The 19,649-nt window shown below is 36.3% G+C and overlaps 1 pseudogene; it reads right to left on the minus strand.

Annotated features, from left to right (window-relative positions):
- Window positions 1–19,649, minus strand: part of LOC132304817 (glutathione S-transferase U17-like) — a 43,236-nt pseudogene that overhangs the window by 16,131 nt on the left and 7,456 nt on the right.

The following is a 19,649-nucleotide window of genomic DNA, read 5'->3' on the forward strand; positions in this document are numbered from 1 at the left end:
GAGTTTAATGTACAGTTTAGCTTCATTTGTGTACTTTTGGCTTGTTTCAGGTCAGCTTTCCCGAATGTAATTAAAGAAACAGTTTTGACAACTTTCTATTGAAATACGTGCGCCGTGTCGGGGAGTCATCTTCGGGACCTAACCTCTTCAGTCGCCGTTTTTTTGAAGTTCGTGGCTTAGTGTTCATAGTGGAAGCCGCGTCAACACTCCGGCTCGGAAAGGCTTACGAGAAGCCTTGATTTATAGTGCAGTGGCATGCTCCTGCGGGAGCCCGCCAATCCCCTCAGCTTTCTGGCTCATTTGGTGAGGCCCCGCAAAGGTCCTGCGAGCTCCCGCGGGCGCCCGCCAAACACGCCAGTGCCCTCTTCGAAATTGCAAGCCCCCGCAGGCGCCCACCGAACTGCAGAAGGCAGTTCAACTGCCCCTGATTTCAAGCTTTTTGGTTCCCTTATCATTCTTTTGTGTGGTCTAGCTTCATGCAGAGGGGGGAGCTCGGGATTGTGAGTATGGGGAGTAGGTTTTGAATGGATATGAGGGGGAAGGTTATTTGAATTGGAGGGGGGACATTTTGAAAAAGCTAGAGAGAAGGTGGAGAGGTTTTTGTGTTCTTGGAGTTAAGGTGCAGCAATTGAGTCTTTTTCTTCTTTATTCTCTTCCTTCCTAGTATTGATGGGTAACTAAACCTCCACCTAGGGAGGTGATGAAACCCTTCCTTGTAAGCATGTTTAATTTTTGATTTATTTGGGGAATGAAATGTATGTATGGCCAAGTTCCATAATCTAGAGCATATTACAATTTGTAATGAATGTTTTTATTTATAAATGATCATGTTGAATCAAATGTTCTTGTCTTAGATTATTTATTCTCATGGTTATATGGCTAGTATTTTCATAGTGACAATGGAAACAAGATTATGGAATGGTTTTAATGGCATGGTTTTTGAGAAATTTGTTAATCCATAGCTTAAGACTTTCTTTTGATGGGTTAATCTTGTATCTTGATTCCATGTGATTTTACCATTTAATTGAGGGTTTGATAATCTCTAGCTTAGTGAGCATGTCTAAGGTTATATCATAGTCTAGGTAACTCAAGCATGTGAAGCTTTGATATGTTATTCTTACCTTGTGATTAATTGAATTTCTTGAAGATATTATAGTAATCATGTGTTGCTGTGTATCATGGTCACATATGTACATTAATTCCCTAATTTAATCATCTACTTAGCATGTGTAAAGGGTAGGAGTGGATTCACTTCCTTGGACCTCTCTGTCTAGATCTTTTCTTTCTAAACTCCTTGCAATTTACTGTTTTATGCATTTCTTAATTCCTAGCTTAAGTGACAAACCAACAAATCCTCGTTACCGCTTTATCATTCTAAAAATGATTCTAGACACCTAAGTTGTCATAAACTAGTAGTCCCAGTGGTTCGACTTACCCGACCAATAACCCTATTTTACAATGATTTGTGCTATTGCAAAAGGGTTGAATTATAATTGATAGTCCATATCACATCAAAAACTAACTAGTCAAAAAAATTTCGAAAAATGAGCCAGCTTGTCAATTTGAACAATCCAGACAATCCAAACGATCTCTTGGAACCAAGGTTCTCTTCAATGAACTCATATTTGGCAGACTTTATGTTGAGAGCTATTTGAACCCGATTCGCAAATGGGCTTGACCTTGTCCCAAGAAACTTCACATCACTTATTGCCATTGCAATTCTCAATAAAGAGAAGCTTTACAATTTGAAAACCAAGTTAAGGGTTTGATTGGGTTGATATGTGTGAGATATATTTTTGTGATTGGAATATTTTGGTAACAAAATAAGTCCTAGTCAAGTTATAATTTCAGTTACCATATCAGATTCGATATCGACTATGGGATTCGAAGGTTGTTCAGAAGAGGAAAGTACTGTTGATCATCGAAAAGGAAAGAATAACACATTAGGACATCGTTTCTCACTTAGGACACAAATACCTATAAGGTATATTTCCAGAGTTTCCAAAAACAGAAAATCCAAGTTCAAATTGGATTATGTCAAGTGGAAACAGGAACCTGGATTTGGGAACCGGTTCCCGAAGCTGTGATTTGAGAGAACTTCATTATGTCCTTTGGGAATCGGTACTAAGATTTGGGAACCTGTTCCAGGAGTCCTGATAGCAAAAGGTTTTCAATTTCCTTTCTCTGTTTGATTCCCTTTTTTATCCAACTTTCATTCCAAGTCTTATGCACAAAATTTCCTTTATTTTCAGAAGGAATAGGACTTTGCAAACCTCTATATAAACCATGTCATACACATAGGTTTATTTTACGGCTTTTGTTTTACAACTTCATTATTTTAAAAAGCCTTAGGAAGATTACTTTTGCAGAAAATCCAAGTGATTTCTCTGTCATCTTTCTAGAACACATACACATACACACATAGTGAGTTTAGAGTTGTGGTGTTCAAATCCTTGGCCATCTACATATCTATCTCCATATCTGCCTTTGCTATCTCCGGATATTGGATCTTTTTCACCAGATCTTGGATCTTTTTTTGCCAAATCTTGGATCATCTCTTCATCTGCCGGTGGTAGAATAGAAAAGCAACGAAGAATGAACCCTAAATAGAAAAAAACAAAAAAACAAAACAAAAAAAAATAAAAATAAAAATGCAAATAAAAAAATAAAAAGAACTGAATAAAAAAATAAAAATGAAAATGAAAATTGAAAAAATAAAAAATAAATAAATAAATAAAAATTACTAGGCTGAGCCTGAGCTGAGGGACCGGCTAGAAACGGAAGCCGAGTCGGATAGGGAAGCCGCGCCTTAAAATAAGCATCTAAGGTAGCTGTTAAGGGGCGCCAGCAAACCTGATGACACATTGTCGGTGAATAAGTAAATAATTTTTACTAAAACAGTTACTTTATGTAGGCTGATGACTCATTGTTGTATTAGATTTTGTTCGATGTGGGACAATCTCCCACATCAAAGGGAAAAAGGAAAGTAGAGCTGCATTTTAAACACCACCCCCACCCCACCCCACCCTTTTGTTCTACAACTTCATTATTTTAAAAAGCCTTAGGAAGATTATTTTTGCAGAAAATCCAAGAGATTTCTCTGTTATCTTTCTAGAACACATACACATAAATACATAATGAGTTTAGAGTTGTGATGCTCAAATCCTTGGCCATATCCATATCTGTCTCCACCCTTGGCGATCTCCAGATATTGGATCTTCTCCTCATCTGCCCGCGACAGACTAGAAAAGCGACGAAGAATGAACCCTAAATAGAAAAAAAGAAAATAAAAAAATAAAAAAAATAGACAAAGAAAAAAAAAAATATATATATATATATATATATAAATGCAAATAGAAAAAAAAATAAAATAAAAAAATAAAAAAATTACCATGCTGAGCCTGAGCTGAGGGACCGGCTAGAAACGGAAGCCGCTTCAAAGAGGGAAGCCGCGCCTTAAAATAAGCCGCTAAAGGACGCCAGCGAGCCAGACGACTTATTGTCGATGAATAAGTAAATAATTTTGACTAAATAGTTACTTTATATAGACTAATGACTCATCATTGTATTGGATTTTGTTTGATGTGGGACAATCTCCCATATCCAAAAAGGAAAAAAGAAAGTAGAGCTGCATTTCAAACCCCACCCCACCCTTTTGTTCTACAACTTCATTATTTTAAAAAGCCTTAAGAAGATTATTTTTGCAGAAAATCCAAGAGATTTCTCTATCATCTTTCTTAAACACATAGTGAGTTTAGAGTTGTGGTGTTCAAATCCTTAGCCATATACATATTTGTCTCCAAATCTGCCTTCTCCATCTCCAGATATTGGATCTTTTTCGCCAAATCTTGGATCTTTTTTGCTAGATCTTGGATCTTCTCCTCATCTGCCAGTGGCAGAATAGAAAAGCGACGAAGAATGAACCCTAAATAGAAAAAAAAGAAAAATATAAAACAAAAAAAAAAATAGACAAAGACAAAAAAATAAAAATAAAAATGCAAATGCAAATAAAAAAAATAAAAAGAACTGAATAAAAAAATAAAAATATAAATGCAAATAGAAAAAATAAAAAATAAAATTTACCAGGCTGAGCCTGAGCTGAGGGACCAGCTAGAAATGGAAGTCGCGCCAGAGAGGGAAGCCGCGCCTTAAAATAAGCCGCTAAGTTAGCTGCTACGGGGCGCCTATAATACCCCTAGTTTTAAAAGGGTTATAATTGGAATTTTAATATTTATTTTATTGTTTTCATTATTTATTTTATTTGTTTTTGGTATTTACGTGGCTAGGTGTTATTAAATTAAGTGTTGGGTGAATTTAAATGTTTATGAATTAAATTTATTTGTTAAGTGATTTTAAATGATTTATGTGTTTATTTATTTTTCTGTAATTGAATTAAATACATTTCTTATTGTTTAAATGTTTTGTGAGTTTAGTTAAATAAGTTAGTTAGGTTTAAATTATTAGTGCATTTAAATTGTAATGTTATTTAGGGTTTAGTCTTTTACTACCTCACGCCGACTAAACTGGGCCTCAATTAGGTTTTCCATGGTGGATTAGGGTTTTGATTAGTGCCTATATATATACTGTAGTATGTCTTCAAAAAGGGTTGAGAAACCTATACATGAACAAAGAATAACAGAAAGTTATCGGGAGAATTACAGAGAGAGATAAAGGGAGGAAGTTTAGGATTTTGCCTTAGGCTAGGGTTGAACCAAGGAGGAGGAGGAGCAGTGGTTGGCTCGTGGATAAAACCAAGAGCAACAGAGGTGGAACAATCGTCGGAGAGTTCATCGGAAAATTCAGAGACGGTTAAGGCAAGTTCTTTCCTTTCTCTCTCTCATTGCCTGTGTTCTGTGCATCCTTAGACTGTCTTTAGGGTTTTAATGGATCACTAATTAAAGTTTACATGCTTGTTATATGCCAATTCAGATATCTATATGCATGGAATTGTTCTGTTATAGTTCTTGTATCTCCGTGTTTTAGTCTGCGTTAAAAGCATGTTAAATCGGTAACGACTTTAATCACTATAATTGAATTGAACTATTATGAATAAGTCATAGGGATGTTATTGGATGTTTCTAAGACTCTTAATACTAGGTTTAAGAAGCAACAGAGGGGTAGGAAAGGGTCGAAGATGGAGCAGATCATCGGAAACAGCGAAGAAACAAACCAAGGCTCTCAAAGGAGAGAAAACCGGCTCTCCCATGGAGAGAGCCGGCTCTAGGCAAGGAGAGCCGGCTTGTAATGACCCGGTCATTTTCCTTCCTTTCCTTTTCTCAAATTTTCACGGATTTTTTTTTTTCCGTTGATCTTTTCCTTTCTGAGTTCAGTTTCTCATCACTTAGTATCATCTTGAGTGCTCGAGGATGGTTTCCAAGACTCTTTTCCTTTGATTGATGACTTCCTTTGAGGACCGAGTCATTTTCATATTTTCACTTTTGTGACACTATTCACTTTCGTCTTTTTCTCGGTTGTCACTTTGTTAGCATAACCTCACTTTCGTGTTCGGGTTTGATTCCGGTTTTGCATGCATCCACGATATTTAAATTCCATGATATGTGTATTTTCACTTTTGTAGAAAAGCATGCTAAGTGCTTACTTTTCTTGTAAAGGGTATAGATGCAAGACCTTTTTGTAATTTTTCTAACTTTAGGGGTTTTTGTGTAATTACTATAAAGTAATTATTTTTCGTCTTAGGGACCATTTTGCAATTTAATTTGGAAGATATTTTCAAAAAGGACTTTTTTGTAATTTCCGGAAAGTGTGACAAGTGTCACACTCTCATTGGTCCACTTGTTGACATGTGTATGGAAACACTTTAAGGCCTTAGATGAGGACATGTGGAGGGTGGAGATTTAACCACTTGTTGGCCTAGGATTGGTGCACTTGTTGGCTTGGATGGTTAACAAGTGTAGGCTTAAGTTTATCCTAGGATGGAGCCATGGATTTGTGACAAGTGTAGGCTCACAATTTGATCTTGCATTAGTGTGTGTGTAAGAGGTAGTGTAAGAGTACATAGTGAGTGGAGGATTCCTATCCCCTCCACTCACATTTCATCTTCATCATTTTTCATTTCCTTCCTCTCTTGTAAAGAAAACCCTAGCCTCCATGGATGGAGCCTAAAGCCTTAAGCTTTGACCTTGATTTTTGAAAGCCTTCCATTGATTTCCAAGCTTGAACTTGGGAATACATTTTGTTCCCCTCATCTTCCTCTTCATAACCCTAGAAGGGTTTGCCATTTTGTGTTGATTTTGCCTTGGATTCTAGAGAGACACTTCTCTAGTGAGTTAGGGAATGTTATAGGGTTATATTTTTGTTTCTTGCATGCTATTGATGCTTTTATAAGTTGTATGCACGTCTTTTACTAATTTGATAAATTAGTGATTTATCATATCTTGCGTATAAATCATTTTAGACTTGGTAAATGGCATGGCCATGAGTTGATCTTTGACATATGTTAATTTAAGATGATTTAGATGAGTTTTCAAATTTAGAGATTAAATGGATTTAATTTGATTTAAGTTCTAGTAAATTGTGTTTTGATTGTATCCCATTTTAGATTTGAGATATGGTATGACCATGAGTTGGTACTTGTTATATATTAATTTGGGATCATTTGAATAACTTTTGAAATCTAGAGATTTAATTAAAATTGAATTAATTAAATTCTATATGAAGGTATCTTGCTCATTTTATACTTTTGACTTGATATATGTAATGAGCATGCTATATTGTTTAACATAGATTAAATTCATGTTATTCGAATTTGATTTGGAATCTAGAGAATTTAATTATCTTGTTTAATTAAATTCTATCTAATGGCTCCATGGATCTATTGGTATTTTAGAAGTTGTTTCTATACTCAAATCATGGACTTGAACTTGTTATGTATTCACTTTGTTGTGTTTTGAGCATTGGACAACTTTGTTGTTATATTTATATTCATGAGAACATGTTTTCTTTATGGAGTATATTGATGCCATGTGTAGTGAATTGCACACTTTGTAATTGACATTATGTATGTCATTTTAGAATTGAAACTTTAAGGCATGGATTGTGTGGTTTCAACCTACTTGTGCATGGAAGGTGTTTTCATGCATTATATAAGTTATGTATAAGTTGTGAACTTATTTGATTTAATTTTGGAATCTTGGAACATTGTTGAGTTGAGATGGCTAGGGTTTGGCTCTAGTACGGGGACACGAGTCCTCTAAGTCATTGAGATAGTGCGCACTTAGGGTGGTCTTCCCTGCGGGTTAGTGCCCGGAATAACCATTGAGGTCTCAGCAGAATTCCGAGCTTAGATGTCCAAGTCTTCCACTATTTGTTTTCGCATTCAATTCCAAGTTAACAATCATGTTTATATTGTAACTTGTGGTTTTGGTTATTGGCGATTTTGATGTTGTTAAGTACATCCATGTTTATGATTTTAATAAATCATTTTGATGTTGTTAAGTACATCTATGTTTTATGATTTTAGTGAATCATTTTGATGTTGTTAAGTACATCCATACTAAATTGCTATATTTAGTTGATTTCACACTTTTAGATTTTAGTTGATAACCTATAGAACCTATGTCTTGATGTGTGGTATTAGATATTCTAATTATGCTAATTGTTATATTTAGTTGATGTTGCATTTTAGACTTCAAGTTGATTACTTTGAGAATCTATGTGTTGTTGCTTTGTGAAAGCATGCTCCTATGTTGTTGCTGTAATACCCCTAAATTTAAAAAGGACATAATTGGAATTTTATTTTTATTTTATTATTCTTAGGTGTTTTCATAACTTTTGTTACGTGGTTTCCTGTTTTGTTGTTTAAATAAATTAACTGTTTAATTATAAGTGTGCGTGATTAAGTGGCATTTGGAATGTTAAATTAAATGTATTGTTTTTATTTTATTTTATTTTTAATCGAACTTGGGCTTGGATATGATTAATGGACTATTTGGATAGTGTAAATGGGTACCATTTTACCCATGGAAGTATATACATGTATATATGGGTATATATGTATATAGAGCTAGTTTTAATTATTGCTATTTATTAATAATTAAACTTGAGGTATTAATCCCAATTTAATATATATTATAATTTTAGGGTTACATATATTCTCACGTTTTTAGCCGACTTACATTATAACTTTTATAGTTGTTTTTCTTTCTCAGATTAAAATTAGAATTAGGGTTTTAGTTTTTCTAAACCTATAAATATATCATTATGTTGACTTAAGGTTTTAAAAAAAATATGTAAACCTTTTTCACGTACCAGAGAGATAGAGAGGAACAGAGCGTAAATTGTGAGACAATAACAGACCATCTTTGGTGAGAGTTTCAACTGTGGATAAAGGATTGGTCATAGGAGAAGGGAAGGTTGGGCAGTAGGAGGCTTGACGGCAGTCATGATCACCGGAAAAAAAACCTAAGAAGACGGCGACAAGGTTTTAATTCCAAAACCGCAAAGGCAAGTTCTTTCATTTCTCTCTCCCGTTGCCTATGTTCTGTGCATCTGTAGATAGTCTCTAGGGCTTTAATGGACTAATAAATTGAATCTTAGATGCTTAGTATTTGTTTAATCAATTATCTGTATGTAGGCGTGAATTAATTTTGTTACAGTTCATGCAACTTTGGTTTGGTTGCAGTGCTTGCTTTTTCTAAGCATGTTGGATCGGTAAATGTTTTAAGTTTTAATTTGATGCAAATTGACTTAAGTAAGGATTTGGGATGGTTTTAGATATACTTAGGACTCCTAGAAACAATTTTAAAAACCAACAAAGGGAGTGGAAGTGGCCGGTGCTGAAGCAGATGGTCGAAAAAACGTAGCTGGAGGAGAACAGAGGCTCAGAGGGATGAAGAGCCGGCTCCCATCATTCAAGAGACGGCTCCAAGAAGGCATGGAGCCGGCTCTATGCTTGCAATAGCCTGCTCTTGCATTTTAGAGCAGGCTCTCTCCTATTTTGACGTATTTTAGTGTTTTCTGATTTTTCTAGGCACCGTTTGGATGTTTTTAATTCTTTCGAATTGTGTTGTGAGGGCACTTGGGGTTCTTAATTTAAACTTCAAGTGTATTTAAACCTCTTATTGCATAGTTTATACATTTACGCTAAAGTGTTAAACAGTAGGGAAGTAGACAACTTTTCAGTACTGTTAACGGTTGGAGGAAAGTTAAATTGCGTAGTTTAATTCAGTGATTAAATGGATTATAAAAACAGTCATGGGGATGATTTTGGGTGTAAATAGGATTCTTAAACTCAGTATTAAAGATGAACCGAAGGTTGGGAATAGCCGGAGACGAAGCTGAAAGGCGAAACGGAGCAAAACTGGATAGAGGAGCTCTAAGCCTTTAAGAGCAGGCTCTAAGTTTTTATGGAGCAGGCTCTAAGTTTCTAGAGCAGGCTCTAAGTTTTTATAGAGCAGGCTCCATGGTGTAAAGAGCCTGCTCTATGATTTTCAAGAGAAGGCTCTTTGGTTAGGTTACGTTTGGTTGCAATCTGGAGCTGTCCGGGAACTGTTTGGGCTATGTTTGGAGTTCTAAATTGTTTTAGGGAGTGAACTAACAATTTTAAAAGTAATTTCAAGAGATCTTAAGCTCTCTAATTGCATAAGTTAGCCTATTATAGGAAGGGAATGATCAGTGTGAAATTTAGACAATTTACATACTGTTAACGGTTGGAAGGGAAGTAGTTGTTCAATTTTTAAATGGGCGACTTAAGTAATTATAACATGATGTTAATCTTGTTTTAAATGCACGTTAGGGTCATTTACTTAATAAATTTGATCTGTGCACACTCGGGAATATAATTGCTGAATTAATAAATCCGTTCTGCAATTACGTAGATTAAGGATAGGAAATTACTTGCTTGCTCTAATATGGCAATTTAATGAATTATAACATGTTTCTAATTTTTGTTTTAGATGCACAGTAGAGTCTTTTAGTTAAAAGATTAGACCTGTGCATACTTTGGATTTTTATATTGCTGAAACATTAATTTTCCTGCAATTACATGAGTAAAAAGTTTGCTTTAAATTGTTGAATTATTAGATACACTATTCTGCAATTAATTGGATGATGGTTTTCAACTGGATGATGGTTTTGGATTTAAATTGCTAAACTAAAACATAGGTTTTGTAATTTACATGGGAGTTAACCTAGACTTAATTGAAGAATTAATTGCATATTTTCTGTCAATTATATGAATGGATTTTGGATTTTAAGTTGACGAACGATTAAGTTTTGTCTCATCAATTTCATGGATATTGTCATGGATATTTAGTTGATAAACTGTTCCAATTTTGTTTTATCAGCTACATGGATTTATGTGGATTCTATTTGGTGTACTGATTGAGCTAATGCATCATTTACGGATCATATGCATGGTATGTACCGGTATGGGACGGTGACATACGGAGGGACGGATTAGATCAAAACGCTAATTCCAACCCATTCATACATACGGAATGGATTAACTAAAACAGTTAAATCCTACATGGTTTCATGTCCTGTCAACTAAAATAGTTGAACGACATATTGGATGGTTGTTTATATTTTCTGTTAATAAGAAGGATAGGGATTTAATTAAAATATTTAAATCCTAATTATATGTTGTGTTTTGGCGACGAATAGTTGACCGGCTCAACATTGTATTTGGATGGGTTGTATATACACTTAATTTATGTTAGTCTGTGCGGCTGAACAAGCTGAACGACTAGCTGGATTTCTTATGGTTGGATAGGATTGGACTTTATATATATAATTATGGTACCGCGATCTGAGCTTAAGTCTCATAGTCGACGGTTAGGGAGCGTATATGCAGTGGGATGCATAGCTAGCTATGTTGGTTGAGGTATACCCTGTTAGGCTTAGGTAGTCATGCCCACTCAGGTACGGTTTTGCATGTTGCCTTCTATTCAGGTTGAGACCCTCAGCATAGTCTAGTGAGAGTCTTGTAGTGTGGTTATATGTATATATCTATTTACGGACTATATAGATATGGTTGAGACATTTAGGATGTATCTGCGTATCGGGTCTCTGTTTGGATTGTAGTTAGGATAGAACTTGTTCGTGGGCCTGACCCACTATTATTTTTCAGGTAACGGACGGTTCCAGGTCTTAGATCTTGTTCGTGCTGAGCAGAGACGACTTCTCATTCTTCCGACGACGTAGGCGGTTCCTATATGGTTTATCATTGGATTCTTTTTTGGTGGTTCATTTCTCAGTGATGATTTTTATTAGGGGTCCACCAGATGGATTCCCGAGTTGTATTAGAAATGGAGAATTTGGATGTATCAGAATAATTCTTTATTAATTTAATTTTATTCTGAGGTTTCAGTATTTGGTTTATCATTCTAGTTTCTTTTCAGCAAATTTTTATTTATTCATGTTTCCTTAATTGTATTCTGTGTTCGATTATTGCTAATTTGTTTGATATCCTCGGGTAGTCGGGCGTGGGCCTGGCCAACCCGCATTCGGAAATCCGGGGGTATCACAGTTGCCTTGTGTAAGCATGACCCTATGTTGCTAAAAAAATGCATGAATGAGGTGATTGATGCTAGAAATGATCTTAGGTAGCTAAGATGCTCCTTGAGTCTCACCTTTGACATAGACGTTAGGTGGAATGAACCACAATAATTAAATCATGCAAACTTGTAAAACGTAGGTCGATGCATGGTCATTTCCTACGAGTAGCTTTATGTTACTCACCCCTACGATACTGGGGCATATTTCAGGTACAAGAATTAACGTTGAGACTCCCATTATGCTTGGATGACTTGTGGACTTGAAGACTTCCATCTTTGTAAAGGTTGGCTCGGAATGTCAATTGTAGTCTTATTTGACAAAACGTGTATATTTGAATTTAAACATGTAATGTGTACATGAGTGCACTCCTTACAATGTATTTGACATGTATGAGATGAGGCCGGAGGCCAATGACATGTATTTGTATTCTATGTAGTTTTGACTTCATGAAATATTATGAAAATATTGAAAAATTTTAAGTTATTGTCTCACTATGTTTGCATCGGGTGTGAGAATTCCGTTTTGATTCTTCCGTAGGATCTCATTATTCATGTTTGAAGTGTGGTTAATGGCCAAATGGTAATTTAAGGTCATTTGTGAATTTTGGTTTTCAAAATATCCATTTCATATTCATTTTCGCCTTTTGGCCGTTAGGGGGTCGGATTTTGACTCGACCATTCTTGGGAGCCGTGGACCATTCCCGCGTGCTCAAAACCACTTATTACGTTTGCATGCATATTCGTTTCAGCCTAGAAGTGCATTTGGGGTCAAATGTATGTTTGGTGCAAATTCACATTTTTGCCGTTTTGAGCCTAAACTGAGCATAAGGGCATTTTGGGATTTTCACTTGAAAAATAAAGTTTTCTTTTGATATAGTTGGCTAGAAAACATGATTTTGAGGGTAGTTTCTTCTTCGTGTTTTTCTCAAAAAGGCCCAGAAAGTCTTCAAAATTGCATTTCAAGTTGGTATTTCAAGTGCAGCCTACAGTAGTTCGAGTGCTCTAAAGGGGGAGTTCGAGCGCTCTAACTTCGGGCAGAACTCTTAGGTCAATTTTTGAGCACTCGAAGTCCTTGTTCGAGCGCTCGAGGTACTGTTCACGGGTGTGTGTGTCTTGGTTCAGTACTGCACCTTCGACTTCAAATCATCATATCTTCTTCGTTTTAACTCCGAATTGGTCCATTCTTGAGTCTAAATTGATCGCGTCGAAATAAGATTTCCAATGGTACTAATTAGAGCTTCAGATTCTTATTGTAGCTCAAGATATTCAAGTTTTAGTAAGATATTGTCTATTTTTGGTTCGAATCGGGATAGGGTTTCCCTTCCTTCGATTTCAGAACTTGATATCTTTGCCGTTCGGACTCCGAATCAAGTGATTCTTAAGTCTATCTTTATTAATTTTTCTTTGTCTTTCCAATGGTGTGCACGGTGGCACCCATTTCAGTGTGGAATGACCATTTTGCCCCTAAGTTCATTCATATCCGTTTTTGAAACGTTGCTTTCGCATTTTTTTCCTTTGGGTTTCGTGACCTCATTGAGGGTCACATTGGTATCTTAGAGGAGTGTTGTATCTCTAGAGACCATTGTTTTATCTTTTGTTTTCGCGTTTTGGATCCGTTTTGGGTCATCACAGGACACACTGGGTTGAAAAAATCTAGGGTCGTCACACGGCTCCCCCTTGTGGGAGAGCCAGCTCTAGGCTGAATTGAGCCTGCTCCAAGATTTTAGAGCAGGCTCTATGGTTTTGGGTGTTATAACGTGTGTTACAGAAGCTTAAAAAAACTTAGAGAAGGCTCACTCCACTTAGAGAAGGCTCTTGAAAACTTAGAGAAGGCTCTCCCTTAGTTGGAGACGTCTCTAGGTAGCTTAGAGCCTTCTCCAGTTTTTTTTAGAGAAGGCTCTGTGGTTTTGTGCATTACAGAAGTTTAATTACGCACTGTTAATTCAAACTGGGTTGTTTTCAGCTGTGTTTGGGTTACTGTGATGGTTTTAAACCTTAAGTCATGGAGTATTAAGGGCCTAGGATGCATTAATCTATCTATATACTAATGTTGTAAACCATAGGAAAATCTAAAGCAAGCCGGAGGCAGGTTACGGACTTAACGGGCTGGAAGGATGTAATTGTGCAAACTGTGTCTAGCAACCAAGAAGGGTTGGAACATGGATTCCAAACATTATATCATGATGTATTAGAGCCACTTTTAATAAATTAAGGTCTTAGTACTCATGGATTTAACCGTAGGAAAGTGTACCACGGTACAGGTGGTTAACGGATGGAAGGAGTCCAATTGCCTAATTTAATTTTAGCAATTTAACGGAATATGTTTATATTTTTAAATCTTGTTTTGGTTGCACACTAGGATTATTTAATTAACAAGTTTGGTCTGTGCATAATTGGATATTAATGGTTGAAATGCTAAATTCCTTTCTGCAATGCATGGATTTAAGCTTGGAATTTTAATTGTTGTAATATTAAGCATTACACTGCAATTACTTGGATTAGGGTTTGGCATTAGATTGACAGAACCTAGTTATCAATCTAATTGGATGTTGGCTTGGAATTAATTGAAGAATTAAATATATATTTTCTGTCAATTACATGAATGGATGCTGGAATTTAACTTGACGAATTAATAAACTTTGTCTCGTTTACTTACATGGATGGATTCTGGATTTTTAGTTGATGACTTGTTTCAAATGCTGTGTTTATCAACTATACGGATAATGTGGACTTTATTTGGTGTACAGTATAAAATGTTGCATAATTTATGGATCATTTGCATATATGCACCGGTATGGGACGGTGTCATACGGAGGGACGAATTAGGTCACAACGCTAATTCCTACCCATTCATACATATGGAATGGATTAACTAAAACAGTTAAATCCTACATGGTTTCATGTCCTGTCAACTAAAACAGTTGAACGACATACTGGATGGTTGTTTATATTTCTGTATTAGGAAGGATAGGGATTTAATTAAAACATTTAAATCCTGATTAAATGTTGTGTCTCGAGCGACGAACAGTTGAGCGGCACTACATTGGTTTGGATGGGAATTTATATATATAAATTATGGTACCGCGATCTGAGCTTGAGTCTCATAGTCAACGGTTGGGGTGCATATATGCAGTAGGATGCGTAGCTAGCTATATTGGTTGAGGTATACCCTGTTAGGCTTAGGTAGTCATGCCCACTTAGGTGCGTATTGCATGTTGCCTTCTATTCAAGTTGAGACCCTCAGCATAGTTTAGTGAGAGTCCTGTAGTGTTGATATATATTCATCTATTACGGACTATATAGATATGGTTGAGACATCTAGGATGTATCTGCGTATTGGGTTTCTGTTTGTATTGTAGTTAGGATAGAACTTGTTCGTGGGCCTGACCCACTATTATTTTTCAGGTAACGGACGGTTCCAGGTCTTAGAGCTGGTTCGTGCTGAGCAGAGACGACTACTCATTCTACCGATGACGTATGAGCTTTTTCATGATTTAGCATTTGAGTTCTTCAGTTGTTGTTTCCGGTGTTGGAGTTTATTAGGGGTCCACCTCATGGATTCCCGAGTTGTATTAGAAATGGAGAATTTGGATGTATCAGAATAATTCTTTATTAATAAAATTTTATTATGAGGTTTCAGTATTTGGATTACCATTCTAGTTTCTTTTCAGTAATTTATTTATTCCTGTTTTCTTAATTGTATTCTGTGTTCATTTATTGCTAATTGGTTTGATATCATCGGGTAATCGGGCGTGGGCCTGGCCAACCTGCATCTGGGAATCCGGGGGTATCACAGCGCCAGCGAACCTGATGACTCATTATCAGTGAATAAGTAAATAATTTTGACTAAAACAGTTACTTAATGTAGGCTGATGACTCATCGTTGTATTGGATTTTATTCGATGTGGGACAATCTCTCACATCAAAAGGAAAAAGGAAAGTAGAGCTGCATTTCAAACACTACCCCTACCCCACCCTACCCTTTTGTTCTACAACTTCATTATTTTAAAAAGCCTTAAAAAGATTATTTTTGCAAAAAATTCAAGAGATTTCTCTGTCATCTTTCTAGAACACATACACATAAATACATCGTGAGTTTAGAGTTGTGTTGTTCAAATCCTTGGCCATATGCATATCTGTCTCCATATCTGCCTTGGCTATCTCCAGATATTGGATCTTCTCTTCATCTGCCGACGGCAGACTAGAAAAACGACAAAGAATGAACCCTAAATAGAACATATATATATATATATATATATATATATAATAGACAACGAAAAAAAAATAAAATAAAAATGCAACTAAAAAAAAAAAAAACTAAAAAAAAATATATAAATGCAGGTAGAAAAAATAATAAATAAATAAAAAATTTACCAGGCTGACCCTGAGCTGAGGGACTGGCTAGAAACGGAAGCCGGGCCGGAGAGGGAAGCCGGGCCTTAAAATAAGCCGCTAAGGGGCGCCAGCGAGCCTGATGACTCATTGTCTGTGACGGCCCTGGTTTTTCAAGCCAGTGCGTCCTGTGATGAACCGAAGATTGACCCGATAACGGATCCAAATGCAGAAGCAAGAAAATAAGACAACGGTCTCCCAAGGCACAATACACCTCTAAGACACTTTGATGACCTTTCATGAGGTCGTGGAACTAAATGAGAACTGACGCGGAAACAAAAGATCAGAAATATGACAAATAAGCCCCCAGGGGCAAAACAGTCATTTTACATGGAAATGACATCCCTAGAATGTATATTATTCCCGAGACACATTAATGACTTCCCGTGACTAAAACAGTTACTTTTATATAGGTTAAAGACTCATCGTTGTATTGGATTTTGTTCGATGTGGGACAATCTCCCACATCAAAAGGAAAAAGGAAAGTAGTGCTGCATTTCAAACACCCCACCCCACCCCACCCTTTTGTTCTACAACTTCATTATTTTAAAAAGCCTTAGGAAGATTATTTTTGCAGAAAATTTAAGAGACTTCTCTGTTATCTTTCTAGAACACATATAAATAAACACATGGTGAGTTTAAAGTTGTGTTGTTCAAATCCTTGGGCATATGCATATGTGTCTCCATATTTGCCTTGGCCATCTCCAGATATTGGATCTTTTTCGCCAAATCTTGGATCTTCTCTTCATTTGCCGGCGGCAGACTAGAAAAGCGACGAAGAATGAACCCTAAATAATAATAAAAAAAACAAAAATATAAAACAAAAAAAAAATTGACAAAGACAAAAAAATAAAAATAAAAATAAAAATGCATATAAAAAAAAATAAAAAGAACTGAATAAAAAAATAAAAATAAAAATGCAAATAGAAAAAATAAAAAATAAATAAAAAAATCAAATTTACCAGGCTGAGCCTGAGCTGAGTGACCGGCTAGAAACGGAAGCCGGGCCGAAAAGGGAAGCCGCGCCTTAAAATAAGCCTCTAAGAGGCACTAGCGAACCTGATGACTCATTGTCGGTGAATAAGTAAATAATTTTGATTAAAACAGTTACTTTATATATGCTGATGACTTATCATTGTATTGCATATCTGTCTCCATATCTGCCTTAGCCATCTCCAGATATTGGATCTTTTTTACCAGAATAGTAGTACTAATTTTTTTTTAAAAAAAATAGACCTGGACTGTAGCCCAGGTTAGCCCATTAAAAGCTCCGCCCATGAATGTCACTAGCACTTCAAGAATAAAAATATTTAGGATGCACATTGATGGCAAGGGTGAATGTAGGGGTGAACTCTAGTGGACTTGGCGTACGAAAAAATAAAAATTTACTATACTAATTTTAACCCAACTCAAAAAAAAAAAAAAAAAAAATTATTAACAGTATTAGCCCACCCAATCAAGCCCCTAAGTCAACTCAGCCACAGTACTTAAAAATAAATAAAAATAAAAAGAGGCACAATCCGAATAAGCCCAGAGTTGGCCTGACCCAAGGCCACAAAGGCCGTCCCCTAGGGCCTCAAAATTTATGGGCCCATGGATGATTTGAGTATGAGAAATTATTATTATTATTTTTTATAGGGCAAATCATTTCAGACTCCCCTGTCGCCTCCATCTATATTCTCGTTCTCAATTCTGAACTTGCCCTAGTTCTCTCTCCTGCTGCAAACTACAAAATCTACAAGAATCAGAAGTTCAAAACCCATATATTTCAGTTTGTCTGCAAGAATCAAAAGTTTGAAAACCTATTATCTATATCAAAACCCATATCGGCATATCATTTCAGATTGTTCAAAAAATCAAAACCCATATCTTTCAGTTTCCATCGCCCGCTGTTCCAGTTCAGATTCGCCATTCGCAAGCTTCAGCCGCTGTCTCTCAACTCTCAAGCTCTCTCTCTGCAACTGCTAACTTGTATGTATTGGTTTTGTTTTAATTTTTTTTCTAAATCAACTAATCAAGATCTGTAATTCTTGTTTTGCAAACTAAATCCTATTTGGTGAAATTTTTTATGATCTTTTTTATATAATTTTTTATTTTTTTTACAATATAAAGCTTCATCGCTCGCTGTTCCAGATCGGGTTCGCCGTTCGCAAGCTTCAGCCGCTGTCTCTCAACTCTCAAGCTTGCCCCCCTCTCTCTCTGCAACTGCTAATTTGCATTGCATTTTGAGGTAATCACCTTAATCTACATTTTATTTCAGCAAAACAAATATATCTTTTTTTATTTCTATAACCTCTATTTCTGTTTTTTTTGTTGTCAATTATGTCTACAAGAAAATTTGAATCTGGGCATGAAAAAAAAAAAGAATCTGCGGAGGTTGAATCTGAAACAATTTTTATCAACATGCCAAGCTTTTTGGAGATGGAAATCTTTTCAGAACTAAAAAAAAAAAAAAAAAAAAACCATAACAAGAACTTTGACAAGCAAAACTACTTAATATGGGTAAAGCTCTAAAGTTACTTCTTGAAAATTAAAATACTCACAAAAAGCATGCTTTTGAGTGAATTCCATAGTGTTGGAAGGGGCTTGCCATGAACTACCGCACACTCTGCTTCCACTAGTAGATTCTCAAATAGGATTAGTAAAAGAATGAGGCTCGTTCAGAGGGATGGGATGTTTCTAAGGGTGGTTGCCCCTCTCTGTAAACGATGATCTCCTACCAAATAAGGGATGGGAGATCATCTAGAGCCAATGATTTCATTTCCTACAGAATCAACAGCCCTTTGTGTATGTGTGTGTGTGTGTGTATATATATATATATATATATTTTGATAAGTCTCTGTGTATGTATATATATATATATATATATATATATATATATATTTGTGTGCGCGCGCGCTGTGGACTGGTGCATCTCCAATCCTCCTTCTTCCATCGTCGTCATCATTATAAGAGGCTGTGATGGTATATGTTCTGAGTAGATCATACTGGCATTGAGAATCGGATCCGTATGTTGGCGGGGCAAACCAGAGAGTCTGTGGGAGAGAGATTTGGTTCTTCTCTCACAGGCAACTGTTGTTGCAGCCGGGGCGGTGGGATATACTCTTGCCCTGATCAAAAGCAGATCTGAGCCTCAATAGTAAGTTATGAATTATGTATCCAAAAATAAACCTCTGAGCCTCACTTAACCCACAGGGACTGTTTTGCTCTATATCTAAAATTGGCCTCAAATTTTGAGGCCCATAGGGGATGGGGAAAAAAAAAAAATGTAAGTTAGGGCAAGTTTCAGAGGACACAATCTGCTTTGACACTCCACAGGGTGCAGCCTCATGTGATAATGTATGTTCATCCTCTCTCTCCCTCTCTTCTCTCTCCTTTTGCATGAATCCATCTTTTATATATGTTTCTTTCGTTCATCTCATCATTTGATTTGTTCCAACTTTGGGTCGTTTGATTAGGGCCTTTACCTTTGTTCCAGGGCCGGCCCTTACCCAAGGCGACAAAGACGGTCGCCTAGGGCCTCAAAATTTATAAGCCCATAGATGATGGGCCACACCAGAAAAAAAAAAAAAAAAAAAAAAAAAAAAAAAAATTAGGGCAAATCATTTCAGCCTCCCCAATCGCCTCCATCTCTATTCTCGTTCTCAACTCTGAACTTGCCCTGCACTCGAAAAGAATGAGGCTCGTTCAGAGGGATGGGATGTTTCTAAGGGTGGTTGCCCTTCTCTGTAAATGATGATC

The sequence above is a fragment of the Cornus florida genome, unplaced genomic scaffold (genome assembly GCF_030987335.1).
Source record: "Cornus florida cultivar Cherokee Brave unplaced genomic scaffold, ASM3098733v1 CherokeeBrave_3.0.0_Hap2_Chr04, whole genome shotgun sequence".
Lineage (NCBI taxonomy): Eukaryota > Viridiplantae > Streptophyta > Magnoliopsida > Cornales > Cornaceae > Cornus > Cornus florida.